The sequence below is a fragment of the Thalia democratica genome, chromosome 2 (genome assembly GCF_965202585.1).
Source record: "Thalia democratica chromosome 2, ktThaDemo2.hap1.1, whole genome shotgun sequence".
In the NCBI taxonomy this organism is placed as follows: Eukaryota; Metazoa; Chordata; class Thaliacea; order Salpida; family Salpidae; genus Thalia; species Thalia democratica.
In genome coordinates this window covers 107382750-107390849 of record NC_139166.1, presented here as the reverse complement: position 1 = coordinate 107390849, position 8100 = coordinate 107382750, and the positions used below count along the sequence as shown (strand labels likewise).

Sequence of the window (8100 nt, the reverse complement as noted above, 5' to 3'; positions counted from 1 at the left end):
TCTATCATATAGATAATTTTTTTTTTCATCATTAAAATTTTTTATAAAAAACACCTTTGATGTAGCTTTAAAGAATCATTTTAATGTTGTTATACTATTTAAAAAAGTTTTTTACATAATACTAAAAATAGACCAAAAACAAGTTTTTTAAAAAACTGGAATAAATTTGAAAACCTGGAGAAAATTAGACAAAAGTTAGTGGCAACCCTAAAAACTAAAAAATTTTTTTTTTATAAATTGAGATGTTTCAAATAGTTTTTTTTTTTAGTTGCAGACCATATTTTATCTATATGATAGATTTTTGTGTCACATCAAAATGTTTTTACTTAACATTTAAATATAAATATACAAAGTTTAAATAATGGTAAAGTTTACTTTAAAAATATTTTTATTCATCGCTGAGCAAATGAAAAACACGTTATTTTGAATTCTGTCCCTGCTTTTTATATAAGTTAGAGACCTTTCAATATAAAATCTGACAACTAAAATGGCTTTTTTTTGGTTTCCTTAAAAAACTTTTAAAACAAATTATTTTTATTGTACATTTGTTGAAGAAGGTTCTTCAAAGGCTAGTAATTCCCCTAGTTTATGTTGATGTTTAAATTTTTTTTATTTCATCAGTAAAGTAATAATAGGGCATTAGAAAATGTTTTTAAATGTTTTAGAAAATTAACTTAAAATAACTGATCTGTTGGTTAGTTTTAAACTTGTTCTTAAAATATTAAAAGTTAAATTTATAAATTTTTTATTTTAATTATCAAAAAATGGTGTGTGAAAATAAGAATTGAACTATTTTAAATCAGCTGTGTCTAATTGAAAAAAAAAATTATACAAATAGTTTAAGATGGTGCATTATTTTAAGTTATTATTTTATTTATCATTGTGTAAATGATAATACTTTTATGTTAAATTGTAAAGAATAGTTAAGATAAATAAGCCCTTGAGTTTTTAATAAATGTGAAATGTAAAATTTTTTTAATTTAAGTAAGTTCCATGAAATTATAAAAATATATACTTAATAAATGTTTTTATAAGCTCAGATTATTTATAGTCACTAGGTTTCTTGTTTTTAAACACTCTGTAAGTAACAACTTTTGGTAAGGTTATCCTACACACTAGAAAACTCAGGATTGCCACTTTACCTGGAAACCTAGAAAAACCTGAATTATCACAATTTAGGCAAGAAAAAACTAGAAAAGTCCGGAATTTAAGAAAAAAAAAATAGAAAAACCTAGAATTTTAAACAACTTTTATATGTTTAGTAGAACAATTTTGATTTGACACAAAAGATCTATCATATAGATATCATTTTTGTCATCATTAATAGTTTTTCTATCAAAAAACATATTTGAAGTAGCTCTACAGTATCTCTTTAGTGTTTTTACCTTATTTAACATAAAATAAAAATAGACCCAAAAACAAGTACTTCAAAAAACCTGGAGAAAATTTTCGTTAAAATCTAGTGACAACCCTGATGAATGATTACCTTTTTTTAATAGTAATAGTTAATGTATATACATAATTGGCTATAAACTGAATGTTAAACGTGGTTCCCTTCATAATTATTAATAATTATATATGATATTAAAATTAAATATATATTTTTCATAAGATATTTAGAAATTTATTTGTAAACATAAAAATTTAGTAATTTGTAGTTTAATTTTTTTCATTTTTTTTAATTTTAAACAACAATATATTCTGTAAGGTCAATGCTCATTAAATGCAGTTAACACGGTGCGGTTACATTTTAAACATTTTTTTTTAACTGTTACACATTATAATCTATTAAAATTAGCAGGAAATTAATTGATAAAAATGTCTGATAAAACAACTTCATCTTCCGTGACAAAACCCACCGAGGCAGATTCTCAAGAGCAACCTAGAAAGCTGTTTACAGTGAAGAGGATCTACGCCGTGGCCACGTGGGAGTACGACACCAAGTATGAAAATTGCGCCATCTGCCAGCACCACCTCCAGGACGATTGCATCTCGTGCCTGTCCGCCAGAAAGACCGGGGAATGCCCTGCATCATTCGGAAAATGCGGCCACGTTTTCCACGAACACTGCATCACGAAATGGGGTGAAAAACACGATGGAATGTGCGCGTTCAATGGCTGTGGCAAAAAGTTCGAACCTAAAGATAAAAAGATGGATTAAAATTCAAATAATTTAAAGTCTTAGGTATTTATTTTGGAAAATTTTTAGTCGCTAATAAAATATTAGGTTCTAGTTAACTGTGTTGTGTTTTTTTAGTGAGTATCATAAATGACATATTGCAATATGAAGAATTGTCAAAAAGAAATATTTATTGGTTTATTCTAGTTATCAATTTTTAATGCATCATATTAATGAAAGCAAAATTTTTAGACAAAGTATCTGGAAAAGTTGTTTATCAAAAGACATAAATAAAATAGTCCATTGAACTTTTATAGTTTAAGGTGTGAATAGTTTTAAACTGGCTAGAAATAAGTAAATTCATGAAACTGTAGGAGCGCCATGTATTTATTAAAAAGTACATGGATACACAAAAAGACCTCTCGGTCATCTAGTTACATACCCAACTTTAATCGAAATTATAATGAGCTAAAAATTGAAGAAAAAAAAACTTTACATTTGAAGTTTAAACTCTAAAATATAAAACTCTATTAAAATGAGATTATTAAACTTTTAAAATATTAAATATTTTTTATATACTATATAATAGTATCTAACATTATACACACATATTATTAAAAAGTGTAGGAGTACTAACACTTAGTAGTGTATAGCAAAAAGTTGTTATGAATCATTCTGATTTGTAAACTTCAAAATTAAAATACAAAAAGTGCTATGACTAACAATATATCTACAAATAAAAAAACATTCAAAAAAAAAATTTATATTGGATAAGATTATAAAAAGTCTTTAAAAGTAGCTTGAAATTCATAAAAAAATTACCAAACTAGCCTGAAATATGCTAGAGCTATTTTGTATTATAACTATATTTTTTAATTTCATTTTGTTAATATGTTACACATAAACGTTAAATGTTTAGTTAAAAATACATTCTTTCATTAATGATAAATACTTAAAAATACTGTTAATGTTGCTTGATACCTAAAAACTTGAAAAGTTTTATCTTAAAAAGATAAGAACAGACTAACTATTATAAACAAATGAGAAGAAAACATTTAAAGTTGAATGTTTAAAAAAGTATTAAATCAAGCTAAAATTACAAAGAAAATCAATACTAGCCTAATTCAGACTGATTTTTTTGTAAAAAGTCTAAATTAAACTAAGTTGACCTGAGTTTTCCTAAAACTTTTAGCTTTTAGAATGTCCAACTGTTAAAAAGTAAAAATAATTTGAAACAAATTTAATTTTAAAATATATATTAATTTATACTTAAAACATTGCATGGTTGCCACTGATCAAGCTGGAAAAATTTCCTGACTTTTCCTGACTTTTTCCTGACTTTTTACCAAAATTTTGCTGACTTTTCTAAATCAGTTTTACTTATATAAATTGTTCACTTAGTATAACAAAATACTACCTAAACTATTTCATATAAAATCCTTAAAATAATAATAAATCAATTAAAAAAGAATAAAATAAGTAACTGTAACAAAAAATTATAAAAAAGTAAACTATATATTTGTTGTATAAAATATTTCCTTTTATCATTTAGTATAAATTTGTAACAAATAAATATACTCTTATTTAATTTAAAAACTTAAGTTACTCTACAAAAAATAAAAACAATAAGTAAACTTAATCTATGCATATACCTCTCTTATAACTTAATTTATAAGTTTAAACAACTTTGAAACAATTATAAAGAGGTAAAGTATACACATTAACTTGTTACATAAAATACTAAACTAACTGCTTAGTTATAAAGAACTCAATTATTTAAACAAAAAACACTTTGATTCTAAAATTCTGCAAGGTAAACTTTTGTGTATATATCAGTTTCACTATGGAAGTGTCTTTGCTACAGATCATCAATACTAAAAAGCTTACAAAATCTGCTTGTTGAAGTAGGGTATTTGTTCAATTTGTTAGAAAATTTTTGCAGTTTTGTAAAGGATATTTTACTAATTTATACCAGGCGATGACATTGGAAACAAAAATAAATATTTTTGTAAATTTCTAGGAAAATTTTAAATTTTTTTTCTGACTTAAAAGGATTTTTAATTAATTTTTACCATTTGAAGGCTTTGGAAAACAAGGAATTTTGTAAATTTAAACTGACAAAATCTGACTTTTTTTTAAATTTATTCAAATTTCCTGACCTTCCTGACTTTTTTCAAAACCCCCCATTTTTTCCTGACTTTTCCGGACTTTTGTCATTTTTTTAATTTTTCTTGACTTTTCCTGATTTCCTTACTTTTCTTGACCGAGTGGCAACCCTGACACTTTTTGGTTAAAACTATTAACTATAGTGCTATTAACAAGGTTGCCAAATGATTTTGGCAACCTTTCTCCAGGTTTTTAAAATTACCTCCAGGTTTTTAAATATACACATTTTAGGGTATATTTTTATTTAAAAGTTAGGAAGGTAAAAAACTGTATTAAATAGTACAAAGACATTAAAAAGCTACTTCAAAATGTTTTTTTTTGATGGTGAAAAAAAAATTCGATGATAACAGAATTTTTATCTTTATGATACATTTTAGTGTCAAACAAAGTTTTTCTAGTTAACATGTAAAAACTGTTTTTTAGGTTTTTTAGTAACTTTTGTTCAAAATTCTATGTTATTCCAGGTTTTTTCAAAATTTCTCAAAATTATTGTTTTCTAGCCTAAGTTGTCAAACTTCAGGTTTTTCCGGGTTTCCAAGTTTTTAGGCAACCCTATAAAACTTATTATTACTAAGGCCAACAATAATCAGTAGAATAAAGCAAAAACTCTTTTTCAGTGACCGAGTAAAAATTTAATCATTAATCTTCTATATTTAAATTAGACTACTAATAATTATATGGTCAACAAAATTAAAAAATATATTTTTAAAAGTCACAATTATAAAATTACATTAAATATTATGGAGTTGATGATGAAGAGAAACAAATCTCAGGTGTCTTTTATGGGAAGGTTTCGAGAATCGCACGAGTTACCATTTAGCACGGAGAGTATTTTTTGCACGCAAGTAAAAAAATTTGGAAAAAAAAAAAAAGAAAAAACTAAAAGACAAATTAACAAAAAAAACAAAAAAAGCTACTGACCGAAGGTTAAGGGTAACAAATATAATAAAAATAAAAATAAAGCTAATAAATTTTGATGTATAAAAAAATAGTAAATATAGTTTAAAAAAACATAATAAATAACAATTAAAACAATAAGAAGAGAAAAAAGCTTCCGACCAAGGATAAGGGTTAAAGGTAACAGTGAAAGTAAAAAATAAAATTAATAATAAACAAAATTAATAAGAAAATTATTAAAAAAAAATTTAACCTGTACAAAAATGTCTGCTCGTGCAAAAGTGTCATAGTACAATTTTATCCCCTCTTGCAAAAGGGTCTTCGTGCAAAAGTCTCTTCGTGCAATTTTGTGTCCTCTTGCAAATTTGACAGCTACTTGTCTTTTATAATAGTTTTGAAACTTACTCTAAATATTCTTAAGTAGCTTATAAAGAGCAAAAACAAAAGGCAATAAGTGACTTTTATGATTGTTTTTGAGTAATTTTGTTGAAGGGAGGCATGGCTTTTTTAATTTCTTTAAACGTGGCCATTTGAAAAATAGTTTGGGAAACCCTGATGTAATCTCAATACAATTTCAAGTAATTAAAAAACAAGTTAAGAAGCAAAATTTACAATTCTTTTAGGTTAATTTAATAATTTATCTAATTTTTAGCTTATTCGTATGAAATTAATAAAAAAATCTAATAAAAAGTATTAAAAAATATAGTTAAACTAGAAGTTAAACACAAAATAGAATTGATATTTGTAACGTTAATTTTATAAAGATGTATATCAAAATTAGTTTAAGTTAAGCTGAATTATTTGTTTTTGTTTCTTAAAATTTGTTTTAGGTTTGCAAACAGTTTATTTGAATCACTTGAAATACTTTTATTATTACTTCACTTTTTAAGAATATTTGTTAAGTTTTGTTAATTAATTTTCTAAGTTTAGCTGTTAAGTATTAGGAATGATTTTATTTCAAGTAGTTGAAATTTAAACAGTTTAATCAATTACTAGTAATAACTTTTATTAAATAAAACTTGATTTCATCTACTTACACACCAATATACACTAGAAATTTGTAGACACTTTTTAAAAATAAATTGTGCTCCTACAGTTTTATGACTATACTTTTTTCTAGCCAGTTAAAAACTATTAAGACCTTAAACTATAAAAGTTCAATGAACTATTCTACTTGTGTCTTTTGATAAACAACTTTTCCAGATACTTTGCCTAAAAAATTTGCTTTCATTAATATGATGCATTAAAAGTTGATAACTAGAATAAACTAATAAATATTTCTTTTTGACAATTATTTATATTGCAATGTATCATTTACGATACTCACTAAAAAACACAACACAGTTAACTAGAACCTAATATTTTATTAGCGACTAAAAATATTCTAAAATAAATACCTAAGACTTTAAAATTATTTGAATTTTAATCAATCTTTTTATCTTTAGGTTCGAACTTTTTGCCACAGCCATTGTACGCGCACATTCCATCGTGCTTTTCACCCCACTTCGTGATGCAGTGTTCGTGGAAAACGTGGCCGCATTTTCCGAACGATGCGGGGCATTCCCCGGTCTTTCTGGCGGACAGGCACGAGATGCAATCGTCCTGGAGGTGGTGCTGGCAGATGGCGCAATTTTCATACTTGGTGTCGTACTCCCACGTGGCCACGGCGTAGATCCTCTTCACTGTAAACAGCTTTCTAGGTTGCTCTTGAGGATCTGCCTCGGTGGGTTTTGTCACGGAAGATGAAGTTGTTTTATCAGACATTTTTATCAATTAGTTTTCTGCTAAAATTTAATAGATTATAATGTTTAACAGTTATTAAAAAATGTTTAAAATGTAACCGCACTGTGTTAACTGCATTTAATGAGCATTGAACTTACAGAATATATTGTTGTTTTTAAAACTAAACATACGAATAAAATTAAAATACAAATTACTAAAATCATTCATCAGGGTTGTCACTAGATTTTGGCAAATTTTCTCCAGGTTTTCAAAATTTATTCCAGGTTTTTTGAAGTACTTGTTTTTGGGTCTATTTTTATCTTAAGGTAAAATGCTGTGTTAAAACAGGTAAAAACACTAAAGAGATACTGTAAAGCTACTTCAAATATGTTTTTTGATAGAAAAACCATTAATGATGACAAAAAATGATATCTATATGATAAACTTTTTGTGTCAATTCAAAATGTTTATACTAAACATGTAAAAGTTGTTTAAAATTCAAGGTTTTTCTAATCTTTTTTTTTATTTCTTAAATTCCGGACTTTTCTAGTTTTTTCTTGCCTAAATTGTGATAATCCAGGTTTTTCTAGGTTTCCAGGTATAGTGGAAATCCTGAGTTTTCTAATGTGTAGAGTAACCTTGCCATAAGTTGTCATTTACAGAGTATTTAGAAACAAGAAACCTAGTGATTATAAATAATCTGAGCTTATAAAAATATTTATTGAGTATATATTTTTATAATTTTTATGGAACTTACTTAAATTTATAAAAATTTTACATTTCACATTTATCAAAAACTCAAGGGCTTATTCATCTTGACTATTCTTTACAATTGAAGTGTAATTTAACATAATAATATAATAATTTACATAATTATAAATAAAATTTTAACTAAAAAATAATGCAACATTATAAACTATTTATATAAATACATTTTTTAAATTGGACACAGCTGATTTAAAATAGTTTAATTCTTTTTTTTTAAAACCATTTTTTAATAATTAGAAATACATAAATTTAACTTTTAATATTTTGAGAACAAGTTTAAAACTAACAAACAGATCATATATTTTAAGTAAAGTTTCTAAAACATTTGAAAATATATTTTAATGCCCTATTATTACTTACCTGATGAAATTAAAAAAAGAATTAAACACAACAACAAAAAATTAAAATTATTTACTAGCCTTTGAAGAG

The 8100-nt window shown here is 25.1% G+C and overlaps 1 pseudogene; it reads left to right on the top strand.

Annotated features, from left to right (window-relative positions):
• The first annotated feature begins 1818 nt into the window (after window positions 1-1818).
• LOC145829163 (RING-box protein 1 pseudogene) lies at window positions 1819-2160 on the top strand (annotated as a pseudogene).
• The last annotated feature ends 5940 nt before the right edge of the window (window positions 2161-8100 follow it).